General features: G+C 38.0%; 1 long non-coding RNA gene across 12 annotated transcripts in view; it reads left to right on the top strand.

The window, feature by feature from the left end:
• Positions 1-20,010, top strand: part of LOC143691604 (uncharacterized) — a 228,276-nt gene that overhangs the window by 133,103 nt on the left and 75,163 nt on the right. For 10 of the 12 annotated variants that reach the window (XR_013179604.1, XR_013179603.1, XR_013179596.1 and 7 more), the window contains exon 1: positions 1,994-3,760. The exons of the other annotated variants lie outside the window; for them this stretch is intronic. This is a non-coding gene — a long non-coding RNA (uncharacterized LOC143691604). Of the gene's footprint in view, positions 1-1,993; positions 3,761-20,010 lie in introns of those variants that run through there. 12 annotated transcript variants of the gene reach the window in all.

Raw genomic sequence — 20,010 nt, 5'->3', positions numbered from 1 at the left:
GGAGGATGGTGATGACATTCATCTTGAAAAGAGAGACAGGAAGAGAAGTAGGTTGAGGTGGGAAGGAAGGTAATGAGTTCAGTTTTAGACATGTTATGTTGTAGGAAGTAAGAATGAGTGGGCAAAATTAAGTGAAACACACTGTAAAGTATTTTAAAAACTAGCTTCTTTCAACAAATTCAGGATTTACACAATTGAAAACTACCGAAGGAAATTAAAGAAGGGAAAGAAGAGTTCGTTGCACATTTTGCTTTATTTGGGTAATTGAAGCAACTTTGGCTGTCTAGAGTATCTCTGTTTCACTGCCTTTTATTATCATTAAAGATACCAATTTAAAAATATAATTTTCCCCGTATAAAAGTAATTCATGCCTGCTACAGACATTTGGAAAAGATGGAATAAAACAATACATCAGAAGGGAAAAAAAATGACAAGTATAATAAATATTTTGACATAGTCCTTCCCACCCAAAATCATTTTTTAGTTATTAATACAATTTTTCATTATTTAAAAAATGTCTAGCAATAACGAAAAAAGTTAAGAACACTTAAATCTTACTACCTTGAAGTTTAATACTAGCTACTATTTGTATTTTGACTATTCTCATAGATCTCTTTGTGTATGTATACATATTTACATATACGTGAATGTGTGTATTTATATACATATGCATAGCATTTTACTTAATGGAGCCATATTATATATGCTTATTTTATGATGAACAGCTCTATATTTTTAAAAACAGTCATATTATTTCCTTATGTTTTCCTTTGCCTCCCTTCTTTCCTTTATTCTTTAATCACTCTCCAGAGTAACCTGTTTTAATGACATATATGCATATATGTATACATATAATTTATAAATTGTGTGCCATGCAAAAATATTTTTTATATGTATACATATAAAAACATAGAGGAGTTGGTAACTATTTGTTAATTATTTTTAAAAACTGGGGTCATAATATATACAATTTTCTGTATCTGGCTTTCTCTTCTAAATATGTTGTAAAAAATCTCCCCAAGTCAATTGATTTAGGTATCATGTCAAGATGATTCCCCTACTTAAGTGTGATTTTCTTAAGAGAAGGTACAATATCATATTTGTTTCCTCTGACACTTACAATCACCCAGCATATTACAGGGAGTTGATAATGAATGTGCTGATTTATAAATAGTATGAAGCCAAAGTACTGAAAATTAAAACGTTTGGACCAATTAGTTTGCCACTGACTATTAATGTTAAAGTCTAAGTGAGCACTCTCAACACCCCATGAGGTTGATAATGTCATTACTGTTCCCAAATCATACACAAAAAAACAAGTAGCAAAGACTTTAAATAATTTTACCAAGGGCACAAAGTCTGTACACTGGAACCTACTGCACCCTAGACTCACAAATGTTGACTAAATGTGCTATAGCTTGTGTATTGTATAGTAAATGGCGACCATGATAAAATCAATGTCACACTTGTATTGGAGATTAATTAGATTTTGAGAACTCACACCAGATTCTCTGGAGGATCTTCTTGAGCTTCTCCATCATCATAATTTTCCTCTTTAGAGTCTTTTAGAGTGAGTGGTGGACCTGAATTTTCACATTGCATTTGGAGAGATAAAAGTGAGACACAATGAGGGTAAGTTATTTTATCAAATGACACAAAAAAATCAGTGCAGGAAAGAGAACAGAAGAACCAGTTATATCAAACCACAAGCTAAAATTCTCCTCTTAACAAAACCTGAATTCTGGAAAATCTCACTCAGCTTTGGCTTTATTATAAAAGACATTATTGGCACTCAGTTAAGTTATGGTTTTAAGGAGGCAAGAAGCAAGAAAAGCGGTGCTTTGTTTGGAGTGGTGCATGGCTGGGAAGACAGAGCCAGGCTGTGTCTTGTGAGCTGGTGTGCTGCACAGGTGGCCTCTGTCAGAATTCCCGGGAGATCCTGTTGAAGAGGTAGAGCCTGGGTCCATCCCAGACCCTCTGAATCAGAAAGGAAGGTGGGGAGGATGAGTCTCGAATTTGGGGAACGGACTCCATGGGGTATTCTTTTAATAAACATGTCAGGTAACTATTTTTTTTGTCATGGGCAGGCTCCGGGAAATGAACCCAGGTCTCAGGCATGGCAGGCAAGAATTCTGCTGCTGCAAGTGACTTTTATCTATATTAACATTTGAGAACATCTGTTATGTCCTTCAAAAGGTGTTCCTGGGCATCTTGGTTTAGTAGGAAGGGCAGCCATTAGCTGTGGATTCTTGAGTAAGTTACTTAAATTTCCTGATTCTTCATTTTCCCATCTAGAAAATGAGGATCATAGCACTTACTACATAGGGCTATTATAAGAATTAAAAGTAATGTATGTATAGCATCTTAGTAACCAACAATTAACTACAAATGCTCAAATTGATCATAATAAGAGAAAAAGCTTGTGAGCAAATTTCAAAAAACATGAACATAATTAGCTTTCTGTGGCTTTCAGTTTGGAAAGAATCTTGAAAAAAGAAAGCTAAGAATCCAATGAAACGTATTGACTAAACCCAAACTGAAGTCTGGACTTGAGCACCCGCATTCCCTTCTGCCATCCTTTAGGAGCATAAGGGATGGGAACCATAATAGGAGAGCAGACCCAGACCCAGGCCGTCCATGGAGCAGAGGAAGGCAGTTGTGAAAGGCTTTCAGATGGGGTGGTACTATTCAGATAATTGTGGTAAAACTGGGCTGTTAGCTGCCAAATGGTGAAGCAATAATGCCAAAATGAACTGGAAAACAGCCCCCCAAATTCACATCTCCAGGACACAGATTAGGAAATGTCAAGTTAGAAGGAAACAGGATCTTCATGTAAATACGTGTGCTAGAAAAAAGTCATACATTTTCTCAAATGGGTAAGCAAGCAAAAAAAAAAATGGAATTTAGTACCAATTCTAAGGAGCGTTGTGAAAAATTTTGTTAGGTGAGATTCTTAGGTGTGGCTGGGGTCACAATCTCTTAATTTTAGAGACATCAACTGTGTAAAGAGCAAGTAATTATGTCTTAAGTTCTGCTAAAATCTTGGCTTTAACCTAATTTAGTCCAAGTCCCACCTGAATGAACAATTATAACAAAATATCATTCCCATTATTAGGTTTAATCTGTTGTGCATCTTGTTTTAGGCTATATGCATTTTTCTTTTTTACAAAACAAGATTAATCAAATAGGAAAAATAATAATAGTTACCATTTATTGAGTGTTTAGCTATGGCTGGGTATCTAGACAAATCCTTTCATTATATTCTCTTGTCCCCACTAGAATCCTAGAAGATAAGTACTATTATGATACCCAATTTAATGATGAGGAAACTGAGAGCCAGGTTTGAAACCACTGAACTAGTCAGGGTCAGAGGAGGGCTAGGACACATGCCTTAGCCTATGCACTCATGACCATGTCAGATGGCTTACAAGAGAGGAGAGAAGCTACTCTGTGCTGTTACAGGAAAAGAATTTAGAAGGAAGTTCTTTGTTTCATCAGTGACTGGGGAAATTCTGCTTCTGTTAGCACTCTGATTTGCCAGATTTCTATTCTAGGAGTCATCCTCTCAGAGACCAAAGGGGGACATTATAGCAATGAAACTGAGCCATCTGTCGCTGAATATTTTGGCCACAGAGTTTTATTTTGATCCAGTGGGCAGGAAAGCTACCGGACAGTGTAAAGGTCTGGCACCAATGCTGGTGATGAATGAAAACCCATCACTTCTCTACCCTCAGGGGCTTCCACATGTCTACTTCTCAAGGTGAGTGTGATGATTCTGGGAATCTTATCAGGAAATGACCGCCACATCTGTCATACTGCTTCATTTCTATTATCTGGAATCAATGATGAATTACACAATGAGATAGAGGGGAAAGACAAAGCATATTTCAGCCATGTTAAAGACATTTCAGTCTATGGACAAAACTACTTAGAAATGTTTTTTACTTTTAAAAATTGATAAAATTATGATTGCCTCTACAGTACTCAAAATTTTCTGCTTGGATTAAGGCCCCCTATTAGAAAAATGTGTGAAATTTCACAAAGTCTACATTTCAGCTGAAAATGCCAAGATAGGTCAACACTTCTTGTTTTGTTGTTCTTGTTTTTTACTGAATGTAGTGACTAAAGAAGACAACTTTGTTTGAGTTGCATAAATACATTAATCATTAATCAAAATTAAAAATGGATGCTTATCAGAAAAAAGAAGTTTTTGACATCAGGCTCTGAGATAGGTTTGAATCTATAGGAACATGGGGCTCTGCTTACTGAGAGACTAGCTGATAACGGTTTTTGTTCCAGTCACACAGGAAAAGGTACTTCAATAACTTCCTCCAACAACTTGCCAATTTCCAACAATGTGGCCACCATTTACCATTTATAAACATGGGTTTTATAAACCTTATAGCTTTGGGTGTTATATAGTCATTAAATTAGGAACATATCTCCTGAGACCATCTTAACACCATGATCATAATCATTCCTGGGTAAATACTTCACAAAGCATTTTAATGTTTGTTGGTTCCTTGCCACTCTGCAGGAGTATATAATCTAAGAGATATTATTTACCAAACACAGAGGAGACACAGGTGATTTTAAACAACCAACTTGAGTGAAATAAATAAATGATATACTTGTATCATATACAAATGGAAGAAAAAAGTGCATAAGAAATAGGATACCAAAAAAGGGAATTCAGAAGAGCTGCAAGCTTATCCAGGACAGACCCAGTGATCCTTTCAACACAGGGCAGGTTTCCTTGACATGTGGTGTGAAAGAGGGTTCAGTCACGGAGTTCATCCAGCTTGCAGTGGAACATCCTCGCAGGTTGCTTACAGAGCAGCCAGAAGCCAGTACAGGCCTGCTCAGGGAAGGGCCACTGTGCTTAGTCCCAGAGTAGCCTGATGGGCATGCGATACAAGGCTGTAAATCACAGCTGTGCTGGGGGCTCAGGGATAGGGGCACTGGCCAGGAGATGGAGTGCAAGACAGATCAGGGCTAATTTCAAGACACTGATTGTGAGTAAAGGAAGGATATCAAAGGACATGGGGTCTGGCTGAACAACAATGGCCTCATATTTTGGCCAAGGTTAAATTTTAGCATATTCTCTAAAATATGTGCTGAAGCACTTTTAGTACTCTCTTCAAATGACATTGATTGATTTCTTTAAGATACTTATTTGGTATTTTACTAATATACCATATCAGTCCAACTTTGAAACTTTGAAACTTCTGTGTACAGAAATTTAGGCATGATTCTCATCATTGTTTCAGACTGCCCATGCTTACATTTATAATATTTCCATCTTTTGAGCCTATGACAAGACTAATTTTTTAAAAATTAATTCTACTTGCTCACCATGGTAGGCAGAATTCTAAAATCAGTCCCCTAAGGTTCCATGTCCCCTTATTTCTGGAACATTTGCATGGGTTAATTATATTTTATGGCACAGCTGACCTTTTAAAAGGAAGATTATCCAGGTGGGCCTAATCTAATTACACAAGTCCTCAAGAGCAGAGAACTTGTTCCTGCTGGTGGCAGGAAGGAAATTTAGAGGGATTCTAAGCAAGAGAAGGATTTCATATCTTTCTATTGGCTTGAAGATGGAGGGGACCGTGTGATAAGGAATGTGAGAATATGGGTGGCCTGTAGAATCTGACAACTCGCAAGGAATGGAGACCTCACTTCCCACAGTAGAGAGGAACTGGATTCTGCCAACAACCTGATTGAGCTTGGGAGCAGAGTTTTTTCCCATATCCTCCAGATGAAAGCTCAGGCTGACTGACACTTTGACACTGGTCTTGTGAGACCTGAAGCAGAGAACCTCACCGAGATAGCCAGTTCATGGCCTGCTGAACTCGAGATAATAAATGGCTTTTGTCTCTAGCCATGAAAATCGTGGCAATTTGTTACACAGCACTTATCTGTTACATCTAGGCAGGTCCTGACTGACTTGTGGAATAACATGATCTGAGCTTTCATTCCAAATCTTTGTGGTCCTGTGGCTTCATATTCTATCACATTTGTTCATTAGCATACATTTCTACTTGCTGGGCACAGGAATATGATGTGGTCTCTGTGAGCTTCTCTCCGACAGCCTGGGATGCTGCTGCACTTAATTGCGGAACAGCTCCTATAGGGATGATGGAGAGAGGTATCTGCTGCCCTGTGCGGTGAAATCAATCCAGACAAGTTAAGATTTACCTCAACTGTCAACTAACTCCTAGGAATTACTTTCAGTCAATAGGGTAAAATGTAAGGACAACTATTTATTGCAAGCTAGTTAACATTGTGGTGTTGCTGATGGAAAAGAAAAGGGAAATTTTCAAAAGGTTAACTGGCAAATTTGCTGCTAACACACCTAGACAAATGTTAGGGTGAGTATTTGCTGTTTACATGTTCATGAGGAAGCTGGCATTTGGATAAGTCAGTGTTAGAAGGAAAGCTGCCTACAAGCAGACTACAACTAGAGATCATCCCACTCTCCCTTTAGAAGCAAGATTATGAAGTAATTCCTTATCAAAATTTTGTAAGACAGGGGTGCAAGGATAGTTCAGTGATAGAATTCTTGCCTGCCATAAGGGAGACCCTGGTTCAATTCCCAGTCCATGCACTTCCCCTAAAACAAACAAACAAGGGGCGGGCCGCGGTGGCTCAGCGGGCAAGAGTGCTTGCCTGCCATGCCGGAGGACCCCGGTTCGATTCCCGGCCCCAGCCCATGTAAAAAACAAACAAACAAACAAAATATAAGAAAATGTTTCCCTTTCTTCCTCCCTTCCTTCCTTCCATCCTTCCTTCCTTCTCTGTCTTTCTTTAAAAAAAAAACAACAACAAGCAAAACAAACAAAAATTCGACAATTGCTGTAATAAAGGGATACTCACATGGAAAAATAATGAAATGCAACCCCACGATACAGTATACAAAAAAATAAAACTTTGTAAAAGGTGACATAGAATAAAACAATTAGCTGCTTTATGTTTTTTCTTCTCTCCTGGTTGTAAGGTTAAAAGAAGCAAAAGCCCAAGCAAGATTCTACCCCTCAGGCCCTGATAAACTAATAGGTTTAAGTTCCCCTTAAATGTGCTTGGAAATGTTATACCCTCTACTGGGTATATAACCAATTTGGAGGAAACTTGAGGTGATCTAGAATTCCCCTCTTGTTTCTGATTAGAAAATAAGAATTTTCTTGTCTCTAAAATGGGAATAATAATACTTACCCCGAAGGATAGTTATGCAAGTTAAATGTAAAAGTGCATAAGGCTGGGCAATTATAAGGGCCCCAACAGCAGCTTCCTGATGCTATTTTTACTTCCTCCTTCTTTGGAGAAAATGCAGAATTATGTGCCTGGAGAGCATTGGTTAGGCCCTGAAACAGATCTTATATTTTAAGATTCACATACTTTCAGCTTAATAGCTGTATAGTACAAGAATTACAGGACATTCTGAAGCTGCAGGATTGCTAGCATAGCTTTATAATGCTGTTAAACATTATAGCACAGCACTACCTTACAGACAGTGTTTAGAAATAAACCTCATAAACTTGTGATAATCTATGTGTATAATTATATATAATTATTATTATCCCCATTATGTGAGCACATTAAGATTCACAAAGACAAAATGACTTGCTATCAGTTGTTCTTTAAGTACCTAAGGAATAAATACTTATTTTCTCTCTAATTTAGTTCTTTACTAACTTGCTCACTTATGAAGGGCAATTTACTTCCTAGGAATTAGATACTTAATTGGAGAAGGGCAGATTAGTTCTTTTATGCCACCAAGAGACAAAATTAGAGATTATTGCTGTATAATGCAATGATTTATAGCAATTTGTTATCAATATAGGTAAATTAAAAAATCAAAGCTATAACCTTAGGTGTGCTTTGTTTGAAAGAATATAATCAAGGATAGGGATGATGTTGTACTTCAGGTATTTAGAAAATGGGGACAAGGCAATTGGTTTCTTGAGCAGTTCTGTTTCTATCTTACTCATTAATAACATAAATCTTTAGAGAAGAGAGAGACATATTTTGAATTTATTTTCATTTCCATGTGCGTATCTGTAATCTTGGGAAAAGTAACTTCTTCCTATAAAATCCAAGATTTGGAAAAAGTTCTGGAAGTCATGGCCTCTGAGACCATTTATAACAGCTCCATAATTTCAGAGTTTTGAAATTACTTCCAAATAAATATATCATTTCTGTGGTTTTCCTTTCTCTGTCAACATTCTGAAACAAGTGGAATCTTGTTACTAAAATCATTAAGGGCTAACATAATAGCATTTTATAAACATTGTGTGTGTAGGAAAGAAGTTATACATGGGCTCCCTGAGGAATGTCTTAGGGAAAAGGCAATCTTTTTTTTTTTTTAAATATTTTTATTGAGAAAGATCCACACTCATACAGTCCAACCATATTATACGATCAGTGGTTCACAATATCATCACATAGTGGTTTTATTCATTACCCAGATCATTTTTAGAATATTTGCATCACTCCAGAAAAAGAAATAAAAAGAAAACAAAAAAGAACTCATCCATCCTATACCCCTTATATCTCCCTCTCATTGACCCACAGTATTTCAATCTACCCAACTTTTACCCTTTATGTCCCCTTATTATTTATTTTTTTATCCTTTTTTTTTTTAATTCATCCGTCCATACCCTGGATAAAAGGAGCATCAGACACAATTGTTTCAAAATCACACAGTCATATTGTAAAAGCTATATAGTTATACGATCATCTTTAAGAATCAAGGCTACTTGAACACAGTTCAGCAGTTTCATGTACTTCCCTATAGCCACTCCAATACATCATAAACTAAAAAGGGATATCTATATAATGCATAAGAATAACCTCCAGGATAACCACTTAACTATATTTGAAATCTTTCAGCCACTGAGAATTTATTTTGTCTCATTTCTCTCTTCCCCTTTTTGGTCAAGAAGTCTTTCTCAATCCCTTGATGCCAGGTCCTAGCTTATCCCTGGGAGTTATGTCCCATGTTGCCAGGGAGACTTACACCCCCTGGGAGTCAAGTCCCGGGGGGCAGGGCAGTCAGTTCACCTGGCTTAGAGAGAGACCATATCTGAACAACAAATGAGGTGCCCTGAGGGCGACTATTAGGCATAATTATCAGTAGGCCTAGCTTCTTGGGAAAGGGCTATCTTACCCCCTTTTCCTTAGTGATGGTGTTAGGAGTGACAGATTGAGTTATATGTCTAATATATTCAAATATTTTCCACCCCTCAACCACTGAGATATGTTTTCCTCCACTAAATGTCTTCTGAACTGCTGCCCAAACATCGGTGATTTCTATGGTTCCCAAAGCATGGGGCCTAGGCAGTTGCCTGTAATTTGCCATGTGTTGGCTTTGTATTAGCATACCCATTTTAATTTCTGCAATAATGGTAATTATACACATGCAACTCGGGTGAAACTCAGAATGAAGCTGCTAAAACTTCACCAACAGACCTCTCCCTTGAGATGGTGAAAGTTGGAAAATCTGATACAGTCATTGAAATAGGAATATGTTATCTGGGGAGAAGCATACATCTTTTAGATCACTTTTATGGTAGAAGTAACCATGAAAAAGGGGAATACAGTGAATTATTTTCCTCAAGGTTGGGGTAGGATGGGAAGTTATCCCAGAGTCTCTGATGGGTAGTATGCCAGTTTGAATCTGTGGTGGACCCCAGAAAAAACATGTCCTTTAATCTTCATTCAATATTGCTGCCCAGTAGTTTTTTTATTGTTCCCATGGAGATGTAACTGCCTCAATTGTGGGTGGTAACTTTTGATTAGATGGCTTCCATGGAGTTGTTCCACCCATTCTAGGTGGGGTTACTTACTGGAGCCCTTTAAGAGGGAACCATCTTGGAAAAGCTTGAAAGTCCACATAGTCAGAGGCCTTTGGAGATGCAGAAAGAAAATGCCCCTGGGGGAGCTTCATGAAAGAAGAAGCCTAGAAAGAAAGCCAGCAGACGTTGCCATGTTTGCCATGTGCCTTTCCAGTTGAGAGAGAAATGCTGAACTTCGTCAGCTTTTTTAAAAAAATTTTTATTGATAAAACCAATCAACATACACTATGAACATTCTTTTTTTCATCACATAGTTGTATATTCATCAACATGATCATTTCTCAGAACATAGGCATCAATTCAGAAAAAGAAATAAAAAGAAAACAGGAAAAAATTCATCCATACCATACCCCTTACCCCTCCCTTTCATTGATCGCTAGCATTTCAATCTACTAAATTTACTTTAACATTTGTTCCTCCTATTATTTAATTATTTTTAATCCATATGTTTTACTCATCTGTTCATAAGGTAGATTAAAGAAGCATCACACACAAGGTTTTCACAATCAAACAGTCACACTGCGGAAGCTATATCATTATACAATCATCTTCAAGAAACATGGCTACTGGAACAAAGCTCTGCATTTTCAGGCAGTTCCCTCAAACCTTTCTGTTAAACCTTAGCTAAAAAGGTGATATTTAATGCATAAGAATAACCTCCAGGATAACCTGTCGACTCTGTTTGGAATCTCTCAGCCACTGACACTTTATTTTGTTTCGTTTCTCTCTTTCCCCTTTCATCGGCCTTTCTTGAGTGAAAGTAACCTCTTGTTGGTGCCTTAATTTGGACATTTTAAAAGACTCACTTTAATTGGGACATTTTCATGGCCTTAAAACTTAAATTTGCAACTTAATAAATTCTCCCTTTTAAAAGCCATTCTGTTTCTGGTATATTGCATTCTGGCAGCTAGCAAACCAGAACAGGTAGTATAATCAATGGACATCTAGAGAAGGTTATTGTTTGTAAAGATGGGCTGAAATACATTTAAAGGTCCTCAAGAAAATGAAAAGAGAAGCTGAGCTATCAGCAGATATTCTGTTCCTTAATCTCTCCCCTTCTCTCAGTTTGTTGCCATCTTCTCAGAGAGTCTGAGTTAATGATAGGTTTTGGTCCTTATCTTGTAACTACAAGAAGTAAAGTACCATGTACCAGGTGCTATACTGGGACCAATAAAGTGCCTGACCAAAGTCAAGTATCAGTTGGGAGCACTGACTGAGAATCAAAAGAGGTAGGAGCAGGAGACCGGTACTCTCTTGCAGAGACAGAAGATCAAGAAGCTCCAGATCAAGCCACATATTACAGAATACCAAATTGTACTTTTCTTGTTGTCCTGGTGGGGGATTAAAGGTACCAAGTACCTCATATTCTTCATTTAGAATGAGAGCAGGAGTTGAGTCAGCTACCTCCCAAGAGTGTAGTGAGAGGTGCCATGCTGAGAACCAGCCCCGTAGCCAACCACTTTCCCTCTCCCCATCCAGGTTAATAAGGGAGAAGGAGACATGGGTGGTTGAGAGATAAAAAGTGGCCTTTAAGGAAGTGCAGTATTTGTAGAGAGAAATTATTCCTTCTGCATACACACATCATCATCTCCCAAGACAATAAGGGCAATCCCAAGAAAGTTTCTGGAGGGTGCTTGAACTCTTTTGCTCCATCTGCGAAGTCAAAAGCTAGTTATAACCCCTTCTTTGAAAGTTGGAATGCATTACTGCTGAGATGTGGGGAGAGGTCAACAAAATAACAGGCCAAGAAGACAGGTGCACAGATACAGTGAGCTCTCCCACCATTTGGGGTGGCAAGGAAGTTGCATGTGTTCCCTGGAATGTGGCTGGGCTGTTTTCTGGGAGAGGAATTCCCTACAGCAGTGGGTATGGGTCTGACGGCCAATGGTGGAAGCCAAGAACAGGTGAGCAGTATGGCTGGAGTCCACCCCCTAGTCAGAAACCATGCAATGGAAAGGATGGCCCTCTAAAGAACCCTTGGTGTGTCCTCCAGGATACCAGTGTTTGGTTCCCTGACATGCACACAACTTCAAAGCCAGTTATTCAAGGTCAGAGAAATAGGGAGGACAATACAGAAAATTGCAACTTTGCCCCATCAAATGGGGAGGCATTGTCATTCTTTCTTTTTCTCTTTACCCTAACACTGGGGGAGCTAGCACTGAAAAGAGGAGGGGGAAATGGCCTGCCAAAGCAAATCAAAATGCTTCTCTGAAGACACTCACATACACACACACTTACATACAATGAACTTAGCCTGTGCTGAGGAGAGGGAAGGAAAAATATTTGAATCCTGAAGCATTTAAGTTTTAAAATGAATGTACCAGGTCTTAAATACTGGAATTAGATTGTTCTGATAACTAAAAATGGCTGAAAATATTACACCAGATGATCATCAAGGAGTAAAAAAGGGATAGCATCAACAGAATCTTTGGAAACCATTATTGCAAGAAATAAGATATTTTGTTTCTACATACAACAAATTAAAGCTTCTCAACAAGCTGCTCAGACTTAGATGTGTGATGAGTACAGACCACCAGACAAAGTGAGCACAACCATGAAGGGAGACAGAGAAGAAAATGGAAAAAGATGGAGAGAAAGAGGCTGGGAATGTAGCCATTTATCTGCTTCTGCCAAGTACAGGACTGCTGAGGCTTTAGCGACAGGCAGGAGGGAGGACCTGCCCCTGAAGGTGTCTATGAATAGGGGGTATTCTTAAGCCTTCTCTCCTACATCTCATCATTGACTAATAAGCAAAACTCATGGCTGCTCCCCTTCATAAATGCCATTTGAGTGTCTTCCTCCATATTGAAATGCTCAGTTAATTTCATCATCAAAATCTTTAATCATTTTTATTCCCTTCCCCTTGCTCTCTAAAATGAGGTCCTCTTAGCTTTGCTTTCCCCATTATTTTAACAAGAATAATTTTTTAAATCTTTCATTTCTCTTCATGCACTAATCATTTGACTCCATGCCTTGAATGTAAAAAGCAGTGGCTAAATCAGTACTACCTGTTTTAGTTTGCTGAAGCTGCCAAAATACAATATATCAGAAATGGGCTGACTTTTAACAATGGAAATGTATTAGTTTACAGGTTTACAGTTCTGCGGCTGTGAAAATGTCCAAATCAAGGCATCATAAACGCAGTCCTGGACACTGTCAGATGGCTAGGCACATGGTGGCATCTTCTGGTCTCTCCCTTCTCTTTCAAGTTGTGTTGCTTCCAGCTTCTGCCTTCGGTGGCTTCTTCTCTTTTTCTGTGGCTTTCTCGCTCAGGTTCTGTGTCTTTCCACATTTCATCCTCTTATAAAAGACTCCAGTGAGAGGACTAAGGCCCACCCTAAATGAGGTGGGTCACATCTTAAGATCACTTACCAAAGATCCTACTTACAATGGGTCCACACCCACAGGAATGGATTAATTTTAAGAACATAATTTTCTGGGGTCCATAAGCCCCCAAACCATCACATTACCTAACATGTTTGCAAGAGAAAAGACTTTTTAAAATAAGCTTTCCTAAGCATGCAAACAGATAAACTCCCATGATAGATTTCTTTCCCATTTCTAGAAAACAAAATAGAAACAGACTCTTTGCACTGAAACACAGTGTATTTTCTGAATTCTTTCCTATGTTTATACCAGAAAAGTAAGACAATGTCTGTAGTTTTTTTTAACAAAGTGCTGACACTGCTGCTACCTGCCATTCGATAAGGCCTGTTTACTGGCTTTATCAAACATAACATTTCCTTTTTTCTCAATCAAGGGAATTTTATCTGCCACACACCTCCAACATGGCTGAATGTAGTCAGCACATTGCCAAAATGAGATAGCTTTAAATTGATAATTTTATTGGAGCAATCAACATAGATGACTGTTGCTGTGCCAGTTTGAAGGAAGTTCACAAATACATCATCTTTAACGTTGGGAGGAACTTTCTGGAGGAATATAAATTTTATCCCCAAGTGATTTTAATTTTATAGGAGACCATAACTTCTGGAATTCCTAATAAAGAAGAAAAACAGGTTTGTTCTTAGAAGTTGCAATAATTTGACATGTCCTGCCAACACGAACTCTCAATGACTATGCAGGTGTCTCATAAATACTCAGGTTTAGTCTGTGTCAGGAACAGATTTTCTGCTGTGATACTATTAATAATGCAGACCTCTAGTATCTGGTATGACACCATGGTAGAGCTGACATGAGGCACACTTAGATCACAGGATCTAAGAAAAGGTAACTTTGGCTACACTTGGAGAAAACAAAGCAACAGATATACCCTTGGCTGTGGATAAGAATTTTTTCTTTTTTTCTGCTCAACAATCTTCTTAAAATAAATGAAAATAGTCAGTATTCAGATATATAGGGAAATGGGTATTGTTTTGGTTTGCTAAAGATACCAGAATGCAATAAACCAGAAATGCAGTGGCTTTTACAAAGGGAATTTATTAGGATACACATTTACAGTTCTATGGTCATGAAAATGTCCAAATTTAGGCATCCAGAGAAAGATACCTTGACTCTGAAGAAAGGCTGATGATGTCCAGGGTTTCTCCGTCACTTGGGAAGGGACGTGGTGATATCTGCTGTCCTTCTCTCCCAGCTTCTGGTTTCAAATGGCTCTCTCGGGTCCTGTGTGTCCTTCTGGCTTCTGCTGGGGCAGTTACTTTCTGCATCTCCAGACATCTGTGTCTGGTTTCATCTCTCTGCTCTCTGTGTTGGCTCTGAGCTCTCTCTCATAAAGGGCTACAGGAAAGGATTAAGATCCACCTTGAATGGGTGGAGTCTCATCTTCATGGAAGCAATATAATCAAAAGGTCCTACCCAACAATAGGTCTGCCCCCACAGGATTGGATTAAAAGAGCTTGGCTTTTCTGGGGAATGTAACAACTTCAAACCAGCACAGATATAATTTTTTTCAAAGATCACTGTGTTTTTTGTTTTTTTGCATGGGCAGGCACTGGAAATTGAACCCAGGTCTCCATCATGGCAGGTGAGAATTTTGTCACTGAGCCACCGTCACATCACTCAAAGATCACTGTTTTAAAACTATTCTAGGTTCCCTTTTCACAAATTTCAGTTGATTTCACTCAGTAAGGGAACTTTCTCTGTTAAATAACAACTATGATGAAACACTTACTGTGAGTGAGTAAATTCTTCAAAGAGATTCTTTTTTCTCCTCTTAACTTTTAGGTATTCTGGAAGGGTGCTCGTTTCCTCCCAGTCCAAACAAAGAGGCCCAACTCTCTAAGATATGACCAGGGCTCTGGGAGTGACCTAGACCTGCAAACAAACTTCTTTGCTCATGTGCCCACTAAAGGACTTTTTTAAATTATGCACCTTTTAAGTCACTTTTTAAGTTGGCATCTAAATTTTTTAATTGCAAGTTTAAATAAGTACATTTTTTGTTATTAAAGGTAGAAAATATTGAAAATTTTGTAAAATGAAAAAGATGAGGAGGGGTGAGTATAGAGTTAAATATTTCTTATGTTTGGATAAAATATGTTTTGACGTCCTTATGCATAAAGCATACTGAATAGCAAAGAAGAAATGTAAAATTTATAACCATGGATTTTCCCAAGTATCTTAACATTTTGAGTAGCTGTATAAAATGTTCCAGTTACAATTAGAATAATTAGTGTCCCTCATCTATATTTCTTAGGCTGTTTTGAAATCAGCAAAATCAGAAAATGAGCTAAAAACTTTTCCCTTTATTTCTTAACGCAATTTTCTTGAGATATATTAACATGCCATACAAATCATCTGGAGCATACAAATCACTGAGAAACCTTTCTTTTTCATACTAAATGTCACCTTAACAGATATGTAAATAAAACAAGGGAAGATAGGTTCCTTGATTAACCATTAAAGAAAGGGGTTTTCTCCCAAAGCACTGCTTCTCTTTATGCCTTTGTTTGGGGCCTTGAACTGGTCAGTATGCAAATTATGTGTAAGTGTGAGCTCTGCCTTTCTTCTATGAAGTGGTAGAAGATCTAGGGAGATGTTGTCTGTCTCATTCTCAGCAAATCAGTTTTTGGAAAGACCATATCTGGAAGCTGATGATCTGGAAATTTAGTCCCTCAAATTTATTTATGTTTGCAAATCCCCTTAGTGTTTGCAAATCCCAGTGTAAAGACCACCTAGCTAAGCAATGTCTTTTGATGTCTTACGATCCCAGACAATTTTGCAGGGCACCAGGAGAGTGAATTGTGTCCTACATCCAGTCGTTGGTCTCCTTGTTGCAGTCAGTTTGACGAAATGATAGGATGAGTAAATGACAACCACATGATACAGTCTTGAGCTGGCAAGTGTTTAAGAGATGGCTCTTTGGGGGAGGAGGAGAAAGAGGAGGAGGAGGAAGCCCTGATTTGTAGTATTTGTCCATTTCTGTGGTATAAATACTCCCAGCATGGCCAACTTCAAACTGCAATGTGAAGTCATCTGACTTGCAAAATTCCTGAAAATTTTTGAGGCTTTATTGAGCTGGCACAAGTTAGCTCAAGCACATGTCTGTGTCATGATTTATTAACTACTCTGCTCTGATCAGAGTCAGCTGGAGAAGCAACAGGTCTGCAGTCCCTCAAGAGTTTTCATTATCCATATTTACATTTACGTACATAAAAATTCAACACCTCTCTTCAGGTTTTCCCCACACCTCCCTTGTCTGGATTGACGACCGACTAATCCTTCTGTGATGAAAGCCTTAACACTGGTTTTCTCCAAGTGTGTGCAAACCATATTATGCTTCTGGGATCAAAATTAAGCAATTGTATGGTTGTCTATTTCCCAAAATAGCTGATAAAGCACAAACTGTTGTTGTTAAATTGACCTCTGTTATATTCATTATTTTGCAACTTTAGTTTTATTTTTAGTGTATTTATAAAATACTAGTAGAACTTGAAGATATTATTATCTTTAATGGGCTGTGTTTTCTTGATTTGGGTTTCCCTAGAAGCACATCCTGAGATCAGAATTTGAGTGAAAGAAGTTTATTTAGGAGGTACAGGGAATACCAGTAGGAAAGCAGGGAATAATAGAGGGAAGGCAAACAATAAAGGGTGCATTGTCGTTAAGCTAGTTACTACAGTGAGTGACAAGAACCTAGTCCAGTGGGGAAACCCTAGGAAACTATAAACACAGGCTTCAGAATTACCCTGCCTCAGAAGCATTGAGCTGGGGCATTTACACAAGAATTCCTGAGGATTGGGTGGAGGGCTGCCTTTGAGGGTTTCTCATTCCCTGGTACTCAGTTCTGAAAAATCGTACTCAAGCTAGAGATGCAAATTTTGGCAGATGGAAAAGGCCCAAACCCATTAAAAAGTCACAGAATAAGGGTGGGAATACTGACAGGATCTGCTGTTAAGTGTTTTAAAACTCATATCAAATATGGAAGTGCTTTATTAGTATAATTATTTTGTCTAGAAACCCCTGTTCCTGAATTAGCATGTGGATGGCACCCAATGAGACCAATACAAATTAAACACATCCTGTCTTGGCCAGGGTTTCTTATATTTGGTAGACATCTGAATCTCCAGGCAAAAAGTTCCAAAAGCAGAGGATGAGGAAGCTGTTTGTTCTCAAATTCATAAAAATTTTATATTCAGTGGTTTAGAATGTGATTCCCAAATGTGGTACATCCAGAGGGTAGGGCAAATTCATTTTGAAACAATCACCTGGGGTTCTTACATTATAAGTACATCCCAAGGGTCCCCTCTAGATCTCCATTCTCTGGAAATAAGGCTTCAGGTATATGTTTGTTTAAAGCTATCCAGATAATAATAACACACTGTCTGTGTATTTGGGAAAAAACAGTAAGTAGAGTTGGAAGCAGACCTGCAAAGGGTCATCAAATCTGCATAAGCATCAAAAAGGAAATGTTTTCCCTGTTTCAAGTGGTGCATTTGACTAATACTTTACCTTCTCCCTACTCCCATCCTCCAATATTCACCTTCCCAGATTCCCTATCCAGACTACTTCTCATAAACACTGAATTTTATTTTTTTAATTTCTTTTATATAGGTATTTCCTTAAAAATTAAATGAGAAATTTTGTTACGGCAACTCTTCCAGAAAGCCTTCTCTAACACTGTTCCATTCCTCTGGACTCTTTCCTCAGGGAACTGGCCATTTGTACTGAAATGATATTATGTGTTGATGATCCCCACAATTCTGCCTCCTCCTCCAGGGTATGGGTCTGGTTTTGTGCATCCTCCTATCCCCATCCTCGAGTACTGTGCTTGGCCAAGAGGGAGCATCAGTGAATACTTACTAAACTAAGACACATTGCTCTACAGACGCATAGGAAAGAAACTCACCAGATAAACATTCTTTGTGAAAGAGAAACATTTATGAGTTCTTTTGCAAGGGAATGTACGTCTAACAAGCAATGAAAACTGATAAAGACTTTCATAAATCAGCATTTGTACTTTCTTTCCAAAGAGATTTTGACTCCGTGTCACTGAGGCAAAAATATTCCAGCTATCCATGACCTTGGATGAATCACTTGTGTGTGTTTCTGGTTACATCACAGAAGGAGTATGGACCCTTTATAGAACATTGCACACAGCAGTGTTCTCTATGGTGAACAAACATCATCAAAAAGGCGGCTTGAAAATAAATCCTGTAAACAGAAAGAGAATATTTTATAAAAATGGTATCATTTGTTAAAATGCACTAAAGGAGGGTGGGCCACGGTGGCTCAGCAGGCAAGAATGCTTGCCTACCATGCCAGAGGACCCGGGTTCGATTCCCAGTTCCTGCCCATGTAAAAAAACAAACAAAAAAAAGAAAATGCACTAAAGGAGCGAGAAGATAAGAGAGGTTAAACTGGTGACAGTGAACTCATTAAAAATGTCATTATAACAAGTTGTGTAAAATGATGTGGAAAATAAGAAGATAATCTGATAACCTAAGAAATTTCTTTTGAGAAATGTGACTATGAGATGAGATATTTTTTTAAGAGTGGAAATACATGTCGTTACAGGTATTCCATATTCTATATGGTCAAAGCTACAGAAGAATTTACTGGGAGATGTTATAAAATAGCATCCTTAAAGAATCCCAAGATTGGGTTTCAAACCTCTCTACTTGATGGGTTCCAAAAATGGTTTGGCTGAGAGTAGAGGGCCCTTTAGGGCTTTAAGTCTTTTTTTTTTTCTCCAGTCCCAAGAGTCTGTGATAATGGCTATATATTAAAGGTTGGATAAGAGTAAATTTATTCCAAGAATAAATTCATCTTTAAGACAGAGAGAAAAATACTTCAATTCCATACAATACACTTACTTTGGGCTCCTGGGCTTCAAATTGATATGGAACTGAATCATATAGAAATTATGGCATACAAATGAAATATTTGAGATGTTGGAGCCTATTCTCAAGTAATCTTGAATTGTAACTCAGGAAAAAACATTCTCATATGAATGTTGGATTTCATATTAGAACAACAAATGTAATCATTTGTTATCATTTGATGTTCACTGGGACCTTCTTAAGGTTTTGTCTTTTAACACCCCCCCCCCCCTTTGCTTTTTGCCATAGAGGTTACCTCATTAACTCTTATTTTTGTAATATTTTTGTGCTGCTCCTGATAGGGCCTCATAAAAAATAGCTGAATTGCTGAGTCAATCACTGTGTAAAAAGTGTAGTTATCTCATTTTGTGTTAATGAAAGGGAAGAGGAAAAAAGAAAGAAGATATTACGAGAACATTAGATTTTTTAAAAATGGAGAATGATTAAAGTGCCCTTAAAAATGGCCAAATATATAGCCTTGAAGACTGAAGTTCCTGTTTATTCAAGGAAGAGGCACAGAGGAGTTATCTCTGTTTGCCAGTGACTCATCACGCTGTGCTGGAAGGATCACCGATAAATGAGAGGGTAATTTAGTTTCTAGCACTGTTCAGTCTTCCTGTTCAGTTTACTTACAAAGGTGCTAATTAGGGGAAATTGTTATGGGGTTATTTTTTCACTTTAACATCTGTTGCCCAAGAGTTGGACATCGATAACTGAGTCATTTCACTCAAGCAACCAGGGAGGTTGATTTGCAGTGATTTTGAGTCACTGTCATTATAAGTTAGAGTGAAAACGGGAAGTCTGTGTTTGGAAGAATCAGAGCCCCATAAATCTATGAGCTTTCCATGTTTGGGTAAATATACTCTTCATGG

The sequence above is a fragment of the Tamandua tetradactyla genome, chromosome 7, assembly GCF_023851605.1.
Source record: "Tamandua tetradactyla isolate mTamTet1 chromosome 7, mTamTet1.pri, whole genome shotgun sequence".
Classification (NCBI taxonomy): domain Eukaryota; kingdom Metazoa; phylum Chordata; class Mammalia; order Pilosa; family Myrmecophagidae; genus Tamandua; species Tamandua tetradactyla.
The sequence above is the reverse complement of the archived record's forward strand: the minus strand, read 5'-3'. Positions and strand labels throughout refer to the sequence as shown.